The 22708-nt window shown below is 39.4% G+C and overlaps 1 protein-coding gene across 2 annotated transcripts in view; it reads right to left on the reverse strand.

Moving 5' to 3' along the window:
• Positions 1-22708, reverse strand: part of LOC121646471 (thyroid hormone receptor alpha) — a 108950-nt gene extending 86242 nt beyond the window's left edge. For both annotated transcript variants that reach the window (XM_041995455.1, XM_041995447.1), the window contains exon 1: positions 22395-22708. The gene's annotated coding sequence lies outside the window, so the exon portion shown is untranslated. The remainder of the gene's footprint in view (positions 1-22394) is intronic.

Raw genomic sequence — 22708 nt, forward strand, 5'->3', positions numbered from 1 at the left:
TCATGCAGAAATGTATTTTCTTTACGAGATGAAGGATTATCACATGGCATCTACATATGAACTGATCTATTTCTAAAGACACAAAGCTGAGATATGAACGGCTTCATTTACCAACTACAAGATGCAACCTGTGGCCAAAACACTAAAGTTTCCTCTAGAACAGGTTTCTACTTTGTCCTTGTAGTGATGATATTGATCTGGTTTACACCACAATGCCTCATTTTTCTCTACGTGATTTCTATTCTGCACACGTTTAATCCCATTGCCACACACACCCACGCATGCGCAGGTGCACACACTCCAACAGGCCAGGAAATGCATATCAGGCAATATGTGGCTTCAACTACCTGAAAATCAGACAGAAATCCTGGTTTTTAAACTCTTCCAGGGAGGTGTAGATGCTGCGAACTTCATGTCCATCAGGTAGACGCAGCTGAACAAGCTGAATCTACCATCCACTGGAGGATTTCTGAGTTGTATTGCAGCTCAAAATGGATCCAGTATTCTTTGTAGGTTTTATTAACAACATGAGATCTGAACTCTATGAATATTTAGGACTCTACTCAGTTTCATTTCATCAGGACATTTCATAAGTTGGACTGTTTTCTCTCCTCTGTGTTTTTGGTTTTAGAGTTTGAGTCGTTCAAAATTAGTCTGTGATTAGGTTTTTTCTTTTTTTTTTTCCTTAGTCCTGTCCAGCATGGTGGTGGTAGAATGATGGTCTGGCTGCTGTGTGTCCTGGTTTCTGTGTTTTGGTCTGTTCTTTGGTTTGTGTTAGATTTTGATCTTGGTTTAGTTTGTGGTTTTCAGGTTTTATTTCTGTTTTGGTCATGGTTTATGGTTTCTGTTCTGACTTCATGTGTTTAGTTTTGGTCATGTTTCTAGTTTTTGTTCTTTGTTCCCGAAATAAACCTTTGCACCAGCACCGTTCTGCATCCTGCCTCATTCTGCCTGCGCTTGGTTCCTCACCTCCGCCAACACATAACAGTGAAGAGCTGAACAAATTTGCTTTGCCCAAGGAAACTTCATGGGTTATAATCATTTTTTTTTATTCTTATTTATTTTGAATTACAGAATTTCAATAATATCACTTGGCCTGACCGGAAGGGACAGAAAAAAAAGAAGTTTGAACAGAAATGAAAAGGGAAGTAGAAAAATGAGGAGACAGAGATAGACCAGATAGTAGACAACTGGTACACCTCTACAGAAACACAACAGAGAATTTCCTACGACTTTTACAGGAAAACAGTGAGGTTTGATCCATGACTGGGTTTGAGGATGTGGCTTCACAGCTGAGTGTAGCCATCACATGATGTTTAATTTAAACATGGAGCCTGCCTCATCTTTGCCTAGTTTTATTAAGGTGTTGAACCCTCCCATAGTTGGATGGGCTGAAGTCGATCCACTACTGTTATGTCCTGAGCCAGCAAGCAAGATAGCATCATGGAACTCGCCACTTGAACCAACAACGCTGGACATAATCTATAATCTATAATACTAATAATACTAATAATAATAACATATATTCGCGGGCACTTTGACTGTTGCTCTGTCAAGTGAAGTTGAATGTGCATGTGGGGGGGGGAGGGTGAGAAGCGCTAGCATTCATTCATTTCTCTGTATGTACATCTTTGAAAATGGGTGGTCTTGAAAACTTGTATCCAAGCTCATTATAGTGCAGGTACACATTCTGATGGATATCAGAAACTGTGACCTGAATGATTACTCCTGTTATAGTCTCTAACATAACATCTGACATTGTGGACAGCTGTGAGAGAATCAGAGAGGTCCATAGCAGGAGCAGAACAATCCCAAATAAGCAACTACACTAAAAAAAAAAACGAGCCCAAAAGAACCCGCAACTGACGATATTTGCAAGAGACTTAAAAGAAAAACCAACTTAAAGTTGCTGATAACAGGTAGTTTAGCAACTCTGCTGCCTTTCTCCAGCGCAGTCCTCTTTATCCCTGACTTGTTTTTCATCTATGGGCAGTTTGCCGCTGCGCTGGGAACCTCACACACTGATTGGATGAGTGAACCATGTGGGGTGGCTTACCCCATGTGCAATTGGTCAACGTGTTTCCTGACCACTATGTAAAGACTGTAAAAAATGCACCAGTTAAAATGAAAGCACCCGGTCAGATTTTATATTTTAACTCTGGTCCATGAGGGACATGTTCTGGGTCCGGATTGTTAGTGACCTCTGCCATATAGAAGATTTGATCCCTATCAAATCACCATTCACAGGACTGTGGGATTCATCCACCATTATTGTGGAAAAGTTCAGCAGTGGCCATCGTCTTATTCAGAATTATGATTACCCTAAACCTAACCCCCCATAACAGCCCCCCTACATAACAAGTCCCTATTTAACCCTGCAAACAAACATTAAAAGTTAACATAACTGTAAATATTTGGTCAAGTAAAGCAGAAGTAAAACTTTGATCAGTTCATCTAGGCTAAAAACAAGAAGACTTCAGCAGTAGTTCACTAACAATTCAGGCGATCCAGATTCCTTTATGGGCCCCGACGGGATCAGCTTTAAACACAGAGTAGCATTGTGAGTTACCACAAAAACGCTCCACTATCCTGTCTTCAGGCTGAAAGAAGAAATAAAAAAGGCCTAAAAATGGGTCATCCTGCAACCACGTGTCTTATACAAAGCTTCACTCTTCCAACCTGATGGTGGGTTCATCCTGAGGTTGGCTGGAGTTTCAGCATGGAGATGCACTGGATGATAAATGGAAATAATGGTGGACAGCTTGGCGAAAGGTTCCTTGTTTTGATGATTTTGTAAAGTTATTTCATGCATCAGGAGGAAAAATGTATCATGAGTCTAATCAGCAGAAATTACAAGCAAAAGCTAAAAACAAACACTGTAAAAAAAAAAAAAAAATGCACAAAAAATAAAAATCCCCACTTCACTCTGCTTCAGGTTGCTTTAACAACTGTTAAGTGTTTTATTCTAACACTGAAAGACGGAATGTAAAAAAAAAAAAATTTACTACTGATACATGAACTCATGTAGTTGATCTCTGAGGAAGTTTAAGGCTTTCGAGCAGATGTTCTCAGACTTTTTCTACCATCCCCCTTTTGGAGGAATAAACATTCTCAGCCCAAATATTGCTATTAAATAGCTGTGTTGTGTTTTGAATACAGTATAACAGTATCAATGTACCAGTTACCGTGGTTTCCCTTTTTTATCCTGGATTATTTAATTAGAAATGAAAAATACAGTTTAAACCAGGATCTTTGGATAATTTGCATTTGCAAAGCAATGTAGCTTCAAAATAATGTCGCTGTGAGCAGCAACATCTCATAGAGATAACATGATCAAGTTATATTAAGTTCAGCTTTTAATTAACCACCTCCGAAGATCATGCTGTTTGGTTAAGTAAACCCTGATTTCTGTTGCGTTCCCACAATTTTAACACAGTTCTTCTTCTTCTTCTTCTTCTTCTTCCTCTTCTTCTTCATGTTTGGTGGCAGTTGGCAAAAACTAATTGGTGCATTACTGCCACCAAGTGGTCTGGAGAGTGGACCAGAATTTTTCCAGGAGCAAGATCTGTTAAACCAGTGTTTCTCAATCCTGGTCCTTGGGGACCATTGCCCTACATGTTTTAGAGGTGTCCATCTTTAATACACCTGACTCCAATGAATGGCTCATTAGCAGGCTTGCAAACACCTTGACAAGCAGTTCAATTAATCTAAATCAGGTGTGCTGGAGTTGGACAGAACTAAAACATGCAGGGCAGTGGTCCCTGAGGACCAGGATTGAGAAACACTGTGTTAAACCATCAGTTCATCTGCTACATTTTCTCTATCCCATGAGCACCCCTAGGAGGACCCCCCCCCCCAGTTTGAGAACCACTGCTTAACAGAAATCAAACAAGCTGTGCGTATTTTCAGTTTGATGTTTTCGCTACGTTTACAGTGATCTGAGAGGGAGATTTGACTACCTTACAGAAGAAATGAATCACCTTTAGGATGCAGCTCTGCAAAGCTGCCGAGATGAACCTTTGATGGACATTTCAAAGCTTCAGTTCTGTCAGTTTCACAAGCAAAGGACCCTTCAGATGTTATCCAGCAACAACACTTTCTGTCCCACTGCTCATCAGAGCCATGTGGCTGCAAATCATTTTAATTACAGCCTCATGTGCTGCTTTGTTTGGTGGCTGTTTCCAGTTTCACCAGCAACAAAGAGCTCAGCATCACAGGAATGAGACGTACTGTAAGACACAAACATCTGCAGTTTGCTAGTTCACATTCTGTGTTTGCCACTTTTTTCATGTAGCTTCTTGTTAATGACAAGTTTGTTGAGTTATTTTTATAATCTTACTCTCTCACCTGACTGTCAAGGATCTGTTCTGATCCACTGGTGACTGGTTGGCCATGGTGTTAAGTCAACAGACAGGTGTCCTTTGTTGTATTTTTATCCTTATACCAACCAAATGTTTTCAAGTGTGGACTGCAGGCACATCTTCTTGGAGCCATGTTGATGTAATAAAGCACAGCGTGGTTTGGTGTTATCACTGGTTTTATATTCCTAACAGGCTGCCACAGCTCCGTTATTAAGTTTTGACCCCGCTTGGTTGCATGCAGTCAACTCTGCTACAGATAGATTTCTGTATGAACTCTTAATTGGACCGACGTCCTTGACTCAGACTACAAACACGCAAGGGTAATGGAGTTATTTACAGAAGTATGTCCAACACTGCGATGCTGTGGACTGTGTGAAACACATTCAAGACTTTCTGCTACCTCTAGTTTTCTCTGTGGGAGATCATCCTAAATGTACTTACAGCTAAGCTGCACCTATAATACCTCCTTAACTTGCTGAACTTGATTTTGTCAGAGCAAAGCAGCAGTCTGGAAATGTTCTGTGACTGCAAGGTAGTTTTAAGTAGGGGTGCACAGATACCACATCTTCAAAGCCAGTACTTACATTTGAGTACTTGACAATATCAAATACCAATATGAGAACTTATAACTTCAAATTACAGTTTACTGGTAAGGAGTGTGGACCAGAAAGCCAGCTGTAAGGACTGAATGGTGAACTGTGTGATCTATCAGGTCATCCTGCAGCATCCTCTAAATGTAAGGCTGGAAAACTGTCAGAATCTTCATGAATGAGGAGGATTTTGGTTTTAGTTTTAGGTGCATTTGGTTTGCAACTGTAACAAAGCACCTAGATGCCCAAAACCAGCTTCTCTCACCAAGATCATGCCAAATTAACATTTTGAAGCTTTCACATAATGGACAAAGCAACACAGAAAACACAACAATTAACAGGAAAATCATATAATAAATAATAAAGCCAATAAATAAAACAAACCACAGCACACTAAAACAGAAACAGAGTCTCTTGCTGGGCTGAAAGCCAACAGATAAAACCGCGTTTTAAGAAAAGTTTTAAAAATGGAAAACGAGGAAGCTTGTCTAATGTGGAGCAGGAGCTCGTCCCACAGTTCTGGACCTGCAGCAACTAGGCTGTAGTAGTTATGGGGGGCATATTTTGAAACGCGGTATCTATAGGCAAATGCGCAATAGGAAATAGGAGAAATAGCATCACACTGTTCAGTTGTTTAATGAAAGAATAAAGTATAAACCTAATATAACTGTAGGTAGGGAAACACTCTGGACGCGTTCAAGAGCCAGATATTGGAATTATGCATCACTCATTTATCTACCTGGTGAATGTGTTTCTGGTTAAAGTGGCAGCATTACATTAATAAGTATCACAATACAATGTTCAGGGTTTATTTTATTGCATTCTTGGTTGATGAAATGTGAACATCCAGAGGGTTTTTATATTAAGTGATGTAGTATTTTCCCTTTTTCAGAGAAAATCTGTAGTTTTGACATCCGTATCAATGTGAAGATGTTATTTATCTGAATAATTTTCTTTACATTGTTTGTGTGGAGTTGACAAATATTTTAAACTCAAATTTAATTCCTTTTAGAATCATAAATACACGATTTTATATGCCATTAATCTGTGTTGTATCATTGTTTCTTCTTAGAAACTTGGGTCAGGAATTGATAAAGGAAGTGATCAATTCCCATTGCGCATAGCACATTAATTTTGACTAGTTTTGGTATCGGGTTCTGTATGTATGTTCTGTATTTAATGAATACTGAGTTATTGATCTTCAAAGTTTTTCCGGATTCGAAAAGATGTTGCAGCTCAAAGAAAACGTGACAGCCCTTTAACAAGTGAACTTAAGCGTACTTGAAGAAAACTTGCACAGGAACTGTCGAGGCACAAAGAAAGACCCAAGTCCAGGAGATTTTAAACCCATCACTTTCCTGTGTAAGGCAACATTATTTACAAGAGCATCATCATCAATGACTCAAGATAAAGCAGGTTACAGTGCGACAGATCATATTCTTACATGCCTTTACTGACTTGCAAATGCTTTTGAAGTTGCAAATAACTTCTTAAATTTTTATTTAAAAAGCAAGAAAAGAAGCACAAATGATCATGAGTGGACTAAAGAACATGTATGAAAAACTGAAATGGCAAAAATATTCAACTGGAATCCATTAGTTGTATTTTTATGCATTTCTTCTGTTGGGTTATATATGAGTAGGGGATCTTGGCAGATGCTTCCAGCATTGTGGAAGTCTGGAGCATGACCTTTAAGTCACAGTGCCTCCCTTATTTCCATGCCCCTCTGTCTTGATTTCTCTGAACAGCCACTCTTTTCTCCCACAGTTTCAGAGTGAAGCAAGGTGCCAGGAAAATGGTCCTTCAGGAGTTGCTGTGCGAGCTTTACTGTACAAGAGAGGTCAAACCCCCAGAGAGGACGAGGAAGGGCCTCAGCCTATCTGCAGGAGTTCATTCAGAGCAGGGTGTTTGTCCTTTCTATGTCATCACCGGACCACCTCCTGTTGTGGTCACTCCACAGTCTTGTTCCATTTTCAACTAGGAAGAGAGGATAATGGTGAGGGAGTTACATTTACATAACTATGTGCAAATCGAGAAATGCCGTTGGAGAGATCAAATCTTGTTAAAGCAACACAACATACATTCCCGACCTTAAATCTCTGTGCTTCTGACTTGTTTTGATGGTTCACTGACATTATTTATGTACATTCCTGATACCGTTATTGCCCTGCAGTGTCCCTAGGCTGAGAAATCACACTTCATGACTTTATGTTTCAGCCCAGAGCATCACATGATAGCTGTGTCTTGTTTTAAGGGACCAAATCACATGCCAGCAACCGGATATCAACACACTGGCCGCGCACCATGACTGATTCAAAGAAATGCATGAGGGTATTATTGGAGGACAAGAAGATAAGAAAGAAAGGGACAGAGCAAGAGATAAGAGTCAACTGAGCGGAGAGATCTCAGAGTGCCATGGTTTCTAAAGCTGGATTTAGACTTATACAGCATCTGCCTAGGGTTGGTTAAAGCTTCACCGCCGTGTACTCCTCATAGGTTCGCAGAGGCTTGATGCGCTCTTCTTCCAGACCTGGGGCCTCATTTATAAAGCTACAAGTACAAAAACCGGCGTACCGCAATTATAGTCAACTAGAAGGTGTTAATGTTCACCCCTGTGGGATTCAAACTTTGATCTCCTGCATGGCAAAACAGATGCTCTACCGACTGAGATATCCAGCCCCATGCTCTGGCGTGTCTTCCCTTCTGACACTGCATTGACAGGATCTGCCACCTGCTGCCACTAGTCTGAGTTTCTGACACAAGTAATGCCCACGCCATGCCCACCAATTAAACATTTTTACGTATCTCAACATGGTCCGTTAGGATCTCTGTCTCACACCCTGAATGCAAATGATGTGATGAATATTTATTATATGCGTTCACCTGACCATTTATAGCCACCATGTGGGCGTGGGAAGGCGTTCCCTCACGTGTGCCTGCTTTAGAGTTGATTCTGATTTATAAACGGAAACAGGTGTAGGACATGAGTGTGTAGGCTTTTATAAATCTGAAAGTAGAAATGTTGCTTTGTGTGCAGCAGACGCCTGTTACAGTCACTCAGCCACTCCTCCATCACTCCCCTGATTCTTCACACCAGTTCCTGATCCTCTCATCAGCGTTAACCCAACCTGTCACACCTGTTCCCCATTGACTCTCCAGTCCTTATATACTCTACCATCTCAGTTACTCCTTGTCGGACCTTAAACCACACTCCTTTTGGACTCACTCTCTGTTCCTGGCCTCTTCAACCCCCGTTACCTCTTCTGTTATCGGTATCAGTATGATTCTTGTTCTGAGTTCTGTTCTGTAATAAAGTCTCGGTAACCTGATCTTGTCTCCTTGGAGTCCTGTGTAACGACGCTACCTGTAGTTTGCTTTGCTATGCACAGTTTAAGAAATGAGGCCCCTGGTGTGCTGCGTGGTTACACAGAAGTACTTCCTTGTGATTGGTTGGTTTGTGATTACGTGTTTCTGGATTTCTGGAGCTTCTTGCTGAATTTGCGTGGTTACAGCAGAAGAGAAACCGCAACATGATGCCATAAGCCTACACTGGAGTGCTAGCATAGGGCATCAGCTGCGATGGCCCTACCGTATGCAGATGCCGTGCGAGTATTAATCCAGCTTTAAGCTCTGTTTACACTGCAAATCAATTCTGACTTTTGGCCCATATGTGACTCATATCGGATTTTGTCTGAACAGCACAAATCCCCCTTTTTTCAAATCCGACCCAGGCCACCTTCATATGTGGTCCTACATACGTATCTGATCATGCTGCATTTCATCTGACTATGATGTCACAGAAGTCAGACAAACATCCCAATTCTGCTGTTTCACAATATTTATTGTGTTGTCTTTTCCTTTTTTCAGTTTCTCACCCCTCGTACGTTCACAGAAGAGCCAGCTGCCAGAACCAGACATCACTTTCAAGATACACTTGCCAGTCACAATAAAATCTTGTCCAATCCTGAGGTCTCTGATCTTCTGAGTCATTTCATCTTATCTTTGAGACTTCTGTCTTGTTCCCCTTGTGTATCCTGTTTGCGTTACTTCCTGCTTCCAGTCATTAATTGTCACACCTACTTCTTGTTTGTAATTTAGTCTCTCAGTATTTAAGCTCCTGGTTTAACAGTGCATTGTGTGTGATAGCTGTGTTGCATTAGCTGTGTTTTGTTACCTGAGTTGTCATTTGGTTTTATGTTCATCTTCAGTCAGACGTTTTTCAGACCTGCATTCGTTCAGTTCTGGTATGCCCTGCTTTTGCAGCATCTTTTGTTTTACCAAAACATTTTATTCTTACATCCAGATGTCCTTGACAGGGAAGAGACAGGATGCAGGACAGATGCTGAAAGCTTTTGTTTGAGGGCATCAAAGTCAGAAAATCAGCCAAAGTTTAGTAGTGCTACTTTGAAAAGTTTCTCATACCACAAAATTTTTTATTTTTGCCTTTCCTCTCACCCCCTAGCACTTTACAGGTTTCTTAAAATGACATTAGAGGGGAGTCAAAGTCTTTGCGTCAACCCAACCAGCGACTGGGGGAGGGAAGAATGAATATGACAATGGGAAATATGCTGGAAAAACTTATGCAGATGGCTCCATATGCTTTTAAATTTTATCAATGTGTTAGCCCTTCGGCTTCCAGCAATCCTCAACTGTTTTTTCTGATCTTGTTCCAGGGAACAGAACCTCAGTATAAGTCATGGTGTGCTTCTTGGAAGTATCCTAACCCAAGAATTGTAGAGAGGTATTGTCAAGAGTTCGTGCATGACCTAAAAGGAAATTTGCCATGATTCATGGATGCAGTGAAACTTCTTCAGTTTAAGTGAAAGATATGGGAACGGTGTTCATGAGATTACTTTACCACAGTGTGACCTCTGATTCAATCACTGTCATGTAAAAGAGTAAAAATCAAGAGGAGATGCATTATTTCCTTGGGTTTGATGTAAATGTGTGTGGAGAAAGAACTGGCATGTTGATGGTAATGCTGAAGTTGTTCATCATATATATATGCTGCAGCACCTGAATCAGATTAATGGGTCAACATGCTTTGGTAGAGCTTGACAAGAAAGCTGTTGAGGAGAAATGTTTCATTTAAATCAGATGTGCAGAAGCAGGAAACATCTAAAACCTGCAGGACTGTGGCCCTCCAGGACCAGAGTTGTCCATCCTGTTCTATATTGGTCAATTTCTATCATGATCACAACATAAAATCTGTTAATGGTGTCACCAATTCAGACACACAAGCTTCAGTTTCACAATTGGTTAGGAAGTCTTAAATCCAGGTGGTTGTTAAGGTTTTCACCTGCAATTTATGGAGCCTCTTGCATAACAATGGAGACTGAATTGTGTTAAAAGAAATCAGCTGTAAGAGTCAAGAACTTGAGAAATCAAAGAACATGATCCTCAAAGAGCTGTCTGATTTGTCCAGATGAGACACTATTTAACATAGATTTATGTTTGATTTAGTCAGATTTTAATGGTAAAAAACTAAGTTTGGGGATCGTCAGAGAGACAATAATTACCAATAAATGACAAATAATTTTGTGGAAACAACGTAGATATGACTATGTTAATGCATGTAGTATTTGCTGTGCTTGGTGATATTGCGGTTGTCATGGTGACCAGCAATAACATATGCAGAAACCAAAAAGAGAATTAATACAAGCTTCTTGCAGGAGGTGCATTGAGTTTAACACCAGGGTCAACATGAAACACACAGTGATGATGTTAACATGCTTAGCAGTTTAAAGATTTACCTTTTGTTTAACCTGAAAGGAAGCTTATCTAAGAATTAGCACTAAGCAGTTTAGGCACTAACAATGCTATCCCTGAAGTCATCCTACTAATGAGAAGGGATGGATGCTCTCGGCAAAAAGTGATATCAAAAATATTTTCTTAAAATACAGTGATAACGATGTCACAGACAATATTTATGCCATTGGCCACCAGAGATGCCAGTAACGCGTTACAAAGTAACGCGTTACAGTAATCTGACTACATATTTTAACAAAATATAATCTAACGCGTTAGGATGTCCTACAATGTAATCAAATTACCGTTACTCTTCATATTCGTCCTGCGTTACTTCGGCACTCCCCACTCCTTTCACATATGATTTGATATCAAGCGCCGTGGACGAAAGTGTATTTATCTAACTCAACACACCTTCTCATTAACGGTGGTACAGAAATTTTATGTACTCGTAAGCATGCAGCTACCTTTCTTCGCTGAAACTTGACCTTTTTTAAATCGACAAACACAAATCATTCACTGCACATGACTTTAGAAAAAAATATGATATAGAAACTTATTACCCTGGTGCATGATGGGAGGTCCGCCTCTCCACTTCCCTCATCAGAACCTATTCCAAACCGAATTGATTTTTTTTTTTTTAATAAGTCCGTTACTATTTCATTATTTTCTCATGTGTAAACGTAAAACATAATGCAGATTTGTCTTATGCTTAACGAGAGATGTTGCTTTATTTTATTGTTATTCATTTGAATTAATGTATATGATGGTAGGGAAGAAGCACTGAATGATTTACAAAGTTAATAAGAGACTGACTATGTTCATAGAAGGTGAAAAACAATTAAAAGTTACAAGTTGCAAAACACTGTAAAGTCACCATTCGTAACTAATGCACTTTCAGTAAAGTATATGCGAAAAAAAATCGATTGTCATTTTTTTGTTTGGGGGGTTTTAACTAATAAAGTAACTAGTAATCTAACTTAGTTACTTCTAAACCTTAGTAATCAGTAAAGTAACTAGATTACTTTTTAAAGAAGTAATCAGTAATCAGTGGTCAGATTACTTTTTCAAGTAATCTGTGGCATCACTGTTGGCCACACAGGAAGTCACAGCATGGTATCTTTCCACTGTTTGCCTGACTTGTCATAAGGTGTACAGCAAAATAAAGCCTCAGCAATTCCATGCGGTTCTAGTTTGGTTTGTTTTTTGCTTGTAGTCCCCACCACTTCTGAAGTTACTCACATTTTTATCTTAACATGCATTTAAGAGATTATTATGTATATATGAATAAAACTTGAAGGGAGTCAAAGTCAACAGCAGCTGTTGTGGGACTGCTGCAAGAGGCCCGGTGTGCCGTTGAAATAGGCACCCCTGCAAAAAGGATGTGTTTCATGGTTTCACGGCAGGGGTACTGAACACAACCCCGGCCTATTGTGAGCGGTTTGGGTGCTTATTGCTTATTGAAAAGAATAAAAAAGATACTGGAGACCACTCAAGATCTCAATCTCCAATAGTCTCTAAGTAGCTCCTCTTAAGTTGCTAGATATGTTGCTACTTGTTTTTAAAAAAGAGTTGTGAACTGGGTCTGAATGCTCAGTGGCAAGACGATATGTGAGCAAAGTAAGAATAAGTCCATTTGCAGGCTTGGGGTAGTAGACAACCAGTTTATTATGAACATGTTCTCATGTGCTCAATTCTACAGTATATAAATTAACAATTCAAACAGGATCATAGAAAACCAGACAACATATTTGGTACAATCATCAATGCCCACCTTTTAACTTCTTATTACATCCATTCAATTATGTGGCCACCTCATTGAACAATGACAAATTCTTTCTTAGAAGAAAAACACTTTGACAGGGAATGACTGACATTACACAAAGTAGAAAAAACAGTGGATGTTAGGTACCTTTAATTTACCCACACAGGAGGTAACAAAACTCAGGAGAGAGATAGCTCCTCCTAACAAGCTCGATAACTCGCTCAAGTTATGACACTCCAGAAGTGGTGACTGTGGTTGACGTGTCTTATCCTCTGATTGGTCGGTTTCCAAACGACAACACAGCTATGTCAGAAAGAACTTCTCTAAAGTGTTGTCAACATGTGAATAAACAACGTGCCAATAACCCCCCGCCACAGCTATGAAATGTTGTAGGGGAAACACTGCACTGGAAGCAGACCTTAGGTACTCTGTCGCTAAATGTAGCAAATTTAGATCCTTCCAGCAACTATTTGTATATAAAAAACTAATAACGAGACAAATCTTATGACTTTGACTAGTTTTATTGAAGACTTATGGAGACTGACATTTTTTACAAAAAAACCTTTTTTTAACCAATAACTACAGGGACTACAGGCTAAAAACAAGCTAAAAACAAACCGAATTAGAACAGTATGGAATTGCAGAGGCTTTATTTTGCTCTATGCTTTATGATAAGTTGGGTAAACGGTGGAAGGATGCTGATGCTGTGACTGATTGTGTAACCAAAGACATCAATACCATCTGTAATATTATCAAGATATTGTAGAAAAATAGTGTGATACAATGTTTTGGTCATATCACCCACCCCCTGGATCATTAGCATGGAGCAGAGCCGTTGCCACATCATTTACTGTTTAATCTGTGTACACTGTGGTGAATAGATACCAAGCTTTGATTGGTTTTATCTCCAGCAGCTTACAGAGGATTGGCTGCTGGAGGACATTTTCCCTTAAAAGACTTGCGCTGATGAGAGGAAAGCCCTTGATCTTCCTCTCGTCCCAATTAGCCACTCTGTTGACAACACATTAACTTGTATTGGTGTAAAGGTGGGCTACCATTTACTTTTACATTCATTTTCTCCAGTTTCTGTTAGATTAGGGAGGGAGGTAAGTTATTTTATTAAAATTTGTTTGGTATAGTTGACCTCTTTCCTCCGTTGGATAGTTTTGTTTTGGTATTTTGACATTGGCTCATTCTGAAATTACCATGAACTCTATACTGTATACACCTTTGTGATCACTTACAACTTTCAACCTTAATGTCTTTGCTGGGCCTTGAGACTGAGGAAGATGGGTCATGTTCAGGCTTAACAACCATCCATTGTGACACAGACCCAACTAACTGGTCTTCAAATTAGTTCTAAAATGTTAACAATTCATTTTAATAAGTTTAGATTGTTTACAAAAAAGCTCAAGCTCAAACTGGACCACATCCAGGATCACATGTTGCATTTCAGACCCTCGTCATCAAAGAGATTCTTATTTATATAATCTGTTTAGCAGAACGGCTCTTTTCTGGCCCCTCCCTGCCCATTTATGCATTTTTGTAAAAAGCCTCAGGGCGAGCAGCTGTAAAGACACTCCTAGCTGAAAGTATAGCATCAATGACATGGAGTCGGATACAGCATGAAAAGGAGGAGAAGGTGTGTATCAAAGGGGCTTACAGAGGAGAGATCAAATGGTTTGAAGGCTGAAGAAGCTTAACTATGACAGCCTGTAAGAGATTTGCCAGTCGGAGCTAAAATACTGTGGGATTGTACAAAGAGTGTAATCTGCCTCTGGCATATCTGAAAAAAAAAAACACGATGCTCAACGTTCTCACAGAAATAGCATGAATCATAACAAAAAAATGCATCTGCAGATCCAGAGGTGACCGCCATAACTCTGCCTAGAGTTAGGTGGCCTTCAATCTACCAACACTACTGCCTCGTAGACAAATTTTCAGTCAGTTCAAAGGCATTATGGTTAACAAACAAACGAATATTGCTGTGTTCAGTATAAAATGGGCAGAGAAAGTTCAGAAAGTGAAACGGTAGCAGACGCTGGACATCATGGAAATAAAAGGAGCCGTCTCTGTTGTCTGGAGATACTTTGATTTTTAAAAGGTCATATCTGGACCAAACAGCTATTTAGGCCTGGTACACACATAAGGATTATTTTAATCTGATTAGATTTTTTTATCTGTTCGAGACCTCACACGTGAAGATAAAAAATCAGACATTAAAAGTTTTGATTGTACTATGTGTGGTGGTTCTGACAATCTCATCACAGAACAACACACACGCAACGATGCTGACCCACAATCGATCTAGAATCTAGTCCTCCGAGCTGGACATTTGTCGTGATCAAACGTGATCTAACAAAAATGAAGAAGAAGAAACATGGCAACAACCGGAATACACAACATCCAGCATGGAAGAGGATCTACAAGACGGGGGAATGATGATGGTCTTGCGACTATTATTCACAGAAAAATACACAACTGAAAGCATGAACACGGACTTTAAATCCTTCCTTGCTCTCCATTCAGCTCGCTCTCTGATTGGCTACATTCAGTTTCACGTCACCATCAACAGAGTCACAACTCAGAAGTTGTTGTAAATATTGAACATGTTCAGTACTTTCGGCCTGAACCCGTTTCGGAGCCGATTATCGGGACAAATTTGCTCTTAACACACCTCAGACCAAATGATCATTTTATAGGAAAATCTTATAAGACTCAAGATAATCAGACGTCTGCCGTCCTTGGTTGGGAAGAGGCAAAATCGGGACAAAAACAGCCAGATAATTTTTATGTGTCTACCTAGCCTTACTGAAAATTATGTCAAGTTAAAGCTGTCACCAGAGGAAGCAACATGAGCCATTTGCTGCACCACCTTAGCCACAAAACATACTTTGGAGTAACAAGCATGTCTGAAACTAAGATCAACACCCCCAGGTGAGACTGAGAAAGCTGAAGGACAATTGGGTCACATGTCACTTGTAGATTTGTGTGCTGAAAGTACTGACTATGACAAAATGTGCATTCAGATATTAAACACCACAATCCATACAGCCAAAGACATGGTTCTGATAAATTCTGAGGAGAAATACTAAATCAGGACTTTTCAGCTCAGCTGGAAAATGTTCAGTGCTGTTCTGCAGACCAAGCCCTGATCATACCCAGTTAGCAAAACAATGTTTGGCCCAGTTATGGCCCACAGCTGGAGTTTTGTTTGGGCTATATTTGGTTTTGACATATGCTGACACCATGTGAGCCTGGCTGCCAAAACTCAGACCCCAAGGGGGTCGCCCAAAGAGCATAGGGGATCCCCGATGCTTTAAACATTCAGAGCCATTCTGATTATTGTCCACACATTTTTTCTATTTTGAGAAAAGAAAAAGAAAGGCTATATTTTGTTAATTTAACTTTGCTTTGTTGACGGGCAGGACTCAGCCAGAAAACATTATTTATGGTGAGAATCTCACTTTTGAAAGCTTTAAACGAAGAATGCTTACAGCACGGGGTGGGGCAGGGGATCCATGGCTTTGTAGAATTGGCATAAATGGCGTACCTAAGGAAAATAGGTTGGCCTACACAACTCTGGTTGTAAACAATGTACAGACCGGCAACTCACATCTGGGCCACATCTGGCAAACACAGCGCTTGCCAGTGCTATAACTGAGACTTAAGAGCCAAAATTAGCCTGGATTAGGCTGAAAGGTATCTGCTGTCTGGGATGATGGTGCTGCTGGTATTTACAGAATGGCTGAAAATTTCTGATTCTAACAGTATCCTTGCCTGAAATACCTCACTTGGTACATCAGTTGTCCCTTTTTGAATACTTACTGACTGAAACACACTGAAGGTTGTAGTCAGCTTCATGGTTTATGACCTCCTACTCAGGGATTTGCTGCATTTAGTCAAGCAGATCAATCAAGATAACACGGAGCATGTGGTACCCATGCCAACATACTCATCAGATCACTGCAGAGGTCCCTTTAAGACCCTCTCAGCCTTTCTACATCTGTAAGACCTCAGCAGACTTTGGGACCTCAGGAACTGAAACAGCGGCTGCCTGCTTATGTAACCAATTTTAAACACACACACATATGCTGAGGCGAAGGGGAGGATTTTTCCTGTCGCTCCCTTCCTCTTCATCCTCCCCACCTCCATGCCCTGCTAGCTTAAATCAGGATGCTGGCCTTGGACCAGAGGAGGGAGGAGGGGAAAGACGTCAAAAGAGGTCACGTCTGGCTGCTAGCAGAGATTATAGGTCTGTTTGTATATGAATATAGTAGACAACCACCAGTTTAAAATCGGCTTTCTATGTCTGTTTTCTCATTTCTTCATGAGGACTAACATATTTGAGATTCTTTAATCATTTTCTAAGAATAAATCTTCTGAACTAGTATTATTGTACAAATCAACTGTACTGTGTTTTGTGTCTTCGTGGGATATAATAAATGTTGTTGCCTATAACTATATTCCACTTTACATTAAGAGAATGTGTAATGTTGTTGCCTAACTATACTCCACTTTAAGAGAATGTGTCTACAAGAATAACACAAAGAGTAATAAATACTTTAAACATTGCTGAAATTTAATAAAAACAAGTGGCTACAGAATTCATAACTGGGTTCTGAGGGAAATCATTTAACACAAAGTCAGGCAGAGTCGGTCTGGATGGCAGGGAAATGCTATTTTCAGTGTTTTGTCGCATCCATGTTTAGTGGAGGTGAAGATTTTTGAGAAAATAATGAAGCGATGTGAAAAATGTCACATTGTTTCCTGATGAATAGCATCAGCGAACACTTTAGGATCTTTTTCAGAGGTCTGTTTGCACCATTGCATCATAGTGGAAAGAGAGTGGCTTAGGTTAAGTCTGCTGGATGGTCTTAATGGGTGTACAAAAAAGGAGTGCAATGACTCTACCAGGTCCAATAGATATAATGATGCAATGACATTTACTATCTAGTATATGTGGAGCAACACCCAAACGTCTGCTTTGACCTCAACAGGAAGCCAGTGGAGTGAGGACAATGGAGTAAAATGTTCAAATTTACTGGGAGATGCTAAACCAAACCATGGATGGTGGCGATATGGTTGTTTTCACACTAAATTTAATTTCTGATTTTAATGGATTTTTTCTTTTCTTAAAAACATATTGAAATTACCAATCATACACGTAAAAAGGCAGCATATCTGGAGGATATGCAACGCTGCTAAATCCTTCATCTTTATTCCACCGATCCTCTTTCTCATCATTTATACGCTGTGGAAATTTTTCCTCAGATGTTTGTGGGCTGCTGCTGGGTGGTCTTTCACTACAGAGCAGCATTTCCCTCTGTGGTCAAGTGTGTAGTAAACAAACACCAAAAACCCCCTAAAACACTCTCAGAAACAATACTATTACTGCTATTTACAACATTAAAATAATAATTACACAGAACACAGCTGAAACACTGCCAACCTACTGCTAAAGTTCCACTAAATTACTGTTACAATGGACATTTAGCTCAATTCTCACTCTAAATTCTGGCTTTGCTAACTTTATTTCTCCCCAACAGAGGTAATCCTGCAACCATGAACACGCTGCACATCACTGAAAAGCTACGTTTGTCTGCTTTCAGAATCATTCGGTATTATTATTAAGGATCGTGAAAATGCTTGAGTAATTGTGGTCATTTAAATGGCTCATCTCATTTTCTGTCTCTAGCAAAAAGTTCAGACTTTAAGTGTTGGCTCAGTTGATTTAATTTAACTAACTAGTTTAACAATGTGCTGTTGCTAGTGTTGTAAAAACAACTGATTATCAGATAGTAATTGATTTTTAAATTTTATTTTTTAATTAGATATTAATTAGCACTTTGGTGTCTGCTGGTTCACAGTAAGGACCAGCCACCTCTACCCTGTTTTAACAGGCACTGCAGCAGGCAGCCCCGCCCAAACAGATCACCTGGATCACCTGTTGTTTACAGTGTTGCCAACTTAGCAACTTGTCACTATAATTAGCGAGTTTTTAGATCTCTTTAGCAACTCTTTTTTTTAATAAAAACAATTTAAAAAGCAACTAGTGACAAATTCAGCAACTTTTTCTGGTGGTATTTGAGACTTTGAGACTGACGTTAAAACACTTACTCTTTTCAATGAGTCGCGGGTCCTACCGCAGGACCCTCCCTCATCCAGAGGGCGCTCACAAGAGGCTCGTCCTCACGCAGCTGCAGCCCAGCGCAGAGCTGCAGGAAGAGGAGCGTTTTCCTCTGCTCCGAAACCAGCCTGAAAATGAATTTCACGAAGTTGCTACTGGCTGATCACACTGCCTCACATCAGATGTTAATGCCTTTTAATGAAGGCATTTTTCAGATTAATTAATATAGTATAAAAATAAGTATATAATCTTAACTAGTTTGTTATATTGTTTACTTGATCTCGTGTCAAGTATTAAAAAGAAAATTACACCTATGTAAATAAGTACACTAACTAGTGGTTGAAAGTTGCTTTAGTTTCATACTTTTTGCACCACAGACAACACTGAGACCGTATGAAGACTACCTCTGCACAAACTGATAGCGCTTTAATATAATGCGTTTATTTTATAATGTTAATATCTTTTGTTATACTTATTAATATATTTTTGTCGTATTGTTTGAACTGTGTTGATATTGTTATGTTCTGACTTTGATTTAAAAGGAAATTTCCCCTCTAGAGTATCGAAAAAATATCGAGCACCAACCTTAGTATTGGTATCAAGTTTGAGACATTTTAGTATTGTGACACCAGTTGTTACTTGTTCTGAGTCTTAAGTTTCAAAACTAAACCAGTTCCAAATAACTCACAACAGGTGCTTTTGTGTGAACTCTTGTTGGCTATTAAAACGTCTGTGCTGGTTTGTGTGTGGTAGGTACCCACTACCAAAGCCAAAGGAGAGGGTTTGTAGTGCATGTTAAAAGGGGAAAAAAATCCATATTTTCATAAAAACTAACCTTCATAAACAGTAAATTCAAACTAACCGATAAAATCAATTTGTCGCTCAGCCCAACCATGGATGCAGCTCCGATAGGAGAACATTACAGTAGCGCAATCTCAAAGAAACAAAAGCATGGATTAAGGTCCCGGCATGCTCTAAGGATAAGGCCGGCCTGATCTTGGCAATGGTGAGCTCAATGCATTACTTTTCTTTTCTATGGGCTCACTGGTATTTGAGTCTATTTGGAAAAGCATTTTAATTATTTTGTGTGTGTGTGTGTGTGTGTATTGTTAATATGGACCATATATTGTGTCTGAAATAAAGTTCTGAATTGAATTGAATAACTCTATGCAATGAATAACACAATCATCCAAAGACAAAGTAGCATTATCAGAAAAATGACTCCTGTGTTTATCATATCTGCCTGGGCTGAGTTAAAGAGCATGAGCTGGCTGATAGCCAGAAGATTATCTGGATAATAATGAACATTAATTTATATTTAAAATAATGCAATATTACAAGATCTGACCCAGTGGTGTCATGTACAATAAGAACAACAATGGGCCTAAAACCGAACCTTTTGGGACCCCATCTTTCACTACAAAGGGTTCAGACAGGGTGTTATTAAACAGAACATGAGCAGATCTCTGACAGGTAAACATTTAACCAGATTAGAGTTTGACCTGAGAGGCCTAAACAGTTCTCCAGTCTTCCCAGCAATATATTGTGATCTACAGCATTAAAAGCAGCACTCAGGTCTGGCAATAATAATCCAGAGGGGAAGGTAACAGGCCAACACCTTCTTAAAAGCCATTTTGGTGGAGTGATTTACTCTAAAATCAGATTAATATAACTCAACAACGTTGGTCCTCTCCACCTGATACATAACTCTGGGATTCTGTACAAACCCCAACCCAAGACCTTTACTCCACCCCGCAGAACGTCACCCTGAGAGCTTTACCATTATGATCCATCGTAGACATCACTGAGGCAAATATTAAAATACATTTTAGCCCTCACCCATGTCACCATGTAAAACATGTTGCTGCCTGTCAAATTTGACACAATTGTGGGCCATCTTATATAGGTAACATCTATGGAGGACATAAATCATGTTATCAGGAAGCATATGGAAAGCCAACTCTGCCCTTATTCAGGTCTTTTTTTTCACAAGATTTATATTAAAACCTACAAATACATAAAAAAAACTAGTTTTGATGTGGAAAACTGAACTCTCTACAACATTGTAAGAGTCATTTTTTAAACATGTATTTTAATGCTACTAAAAGTTTTAGTTTATCATACAACATCAAAATTATATAAAAATGTTAATTTTATGATATTTTCACACACAAAAAAACACTCTTTTAATACAGCACCTTCTAGAGAAATTATTTTTTACCTTGGGATCAGAACTCAAAGAAAGTTTTAAGCTATGTGGTAGTAGCCAGACAGTTGTGGAGAGAAAAAGAAATAATACATCAAAAAAAATATATATATGCTTACATCACCAGTAATATCTAATACGCTTTTGTGAAGATCAAAATCTTTTGTGAGAGTCAAAGTGTGTTGGATATGTAGGTACAGTTAACACTCCAATCAATTATTCCCAAAAGAAGTGAATGATGGCACTGGTGGCTTTCCATAAGCTGCCTTTTCAGACTGGACTGACTTTGTTGAACACTTGTCATAACTCTTTCTGTACATTTTTTACTAGCAAAAACATTTTATATAATACATAAACACAAACTCATACGTGCACATGTACAAATAAGATTATGACAGTTATGTAACACTGATTAGAAATATCTCAAAAAGCTGCAATTTAAAGATATTTATGGCCTGTCAACTGACAGTTCTGTTATGAACTATTGTGATTGGGTATGGGTTGTGACAACACCCCCAGTTAGACCCATTATTAGAAATAAATAATGGCACTGTTGGCTTTCTATAGCACTCCCTGCAAACAACGTTTATAACCAAACACTCTCAGACTGACTTAAGTCTGCACATGTGTCATAACTCTTTCTGTAGACTTTTCCTGCAGGAACAAAGTCCTCCGTGTAGAAAATATAAAAACTATAATCAAATTTTAGTAAATAATTATTTGCCAGACAATTCACTCATTTACCCGTTGGTCTGTCTACTTCTTTAAAATCTCACTATTACAAAAATTATGCAACCTTAATTACAATATCCTTGTTAATTAGATAAGGTCTAAAAATGGCATGCTTATACCAGTCTACAGAGGAACACGTGGACAGTAAAGGCGCCATAAATCTGTAGTGGTTCCATTTATAGTGTCTGCATGGTCCAGTGCTTTCCAGGTATGACACACGTGCACAGAATGAAAACTCAGCATGGCCACAACAAACTGTACAAAGACATCTGCATATCACAGGCCTGTAGGTACATGGCATGAAAATGTCAAAATCACATCTGATTCTCTTGCTTTTTGCAGCAGCTAGCAAACTATTCAATTAATAAATGAATCATTCAAAAGTAAAATGCTGGTTGGGCCACACAAGAAATCTAACAACATCATATATATATATATATATATATATATATATATATATGCATATATGTGTGTGTGTGTGTGTATATATATATATATATATATATATATATATATATATATATATATATATATATATATATATATATGCCCTGTGACACATCCATGATTCATATCAAATCTCCAGAAGCATTTTAAGGAACACAGATATAATCTACTTGGGAAACGAACTTGCATACTACACCCCAACTTTCCTCCAGACACCTGTCCATGTTTCCGGCTGCAGTCATGAAAGCTGAACCCAGAAGAGGAATTTGAAGGCAACATGACATTCAGCATAAGTCAAGCTGCACTGTAGCCGGGCTGGTCTGCAGCAGGCCGGGTTGACGTGAGGACAGCGCTCACCTTGCCCGGCCGTCCTGCTGAAGCACCGCGCGGAGAAGTGCAATAAATGACCACTCACCGGTACTCGTCTCCTTATGTGAACGCGCCTCCCGATCCGAAAACATAAAGCAAGAGCGACTGAGTCAACACGTGAAGAAGAAAATAGTATTAATAATAATGATAAAATAAAGAAATCTGAATGAACACGGAGATGTAAAGCCGCTGTGTCGTTACAGTCAGGCGGCGTCGGCCGGTGACTCTGCCCCAAGGAGTTAGCTTCGCCCTTTTTTTAAGCTGCTGTCGAGCGCGTGCACACCGTGGAGCTGCATCGTCTGCAGAGGGAAACTCTACGGTGCTCACCGGTCCTCTGTGGCCGGTCCTCCCCCTGAGCCT

Source organism: Melanotaenia boesemani, chromosome 2, assembly GCF_017639745.1.
Source record: "Melanotaenia boesemani isolate fMelBoe1 chromosome 2, fMelBoe1.pri, whole genome shotgun sequence".
NCBI lineage: Eukaryota > Metazoa > Chordata > Actinopteri > Atheriniformes > Melanotaeniidae > Melanotaenia > Melanotaenia boesemani.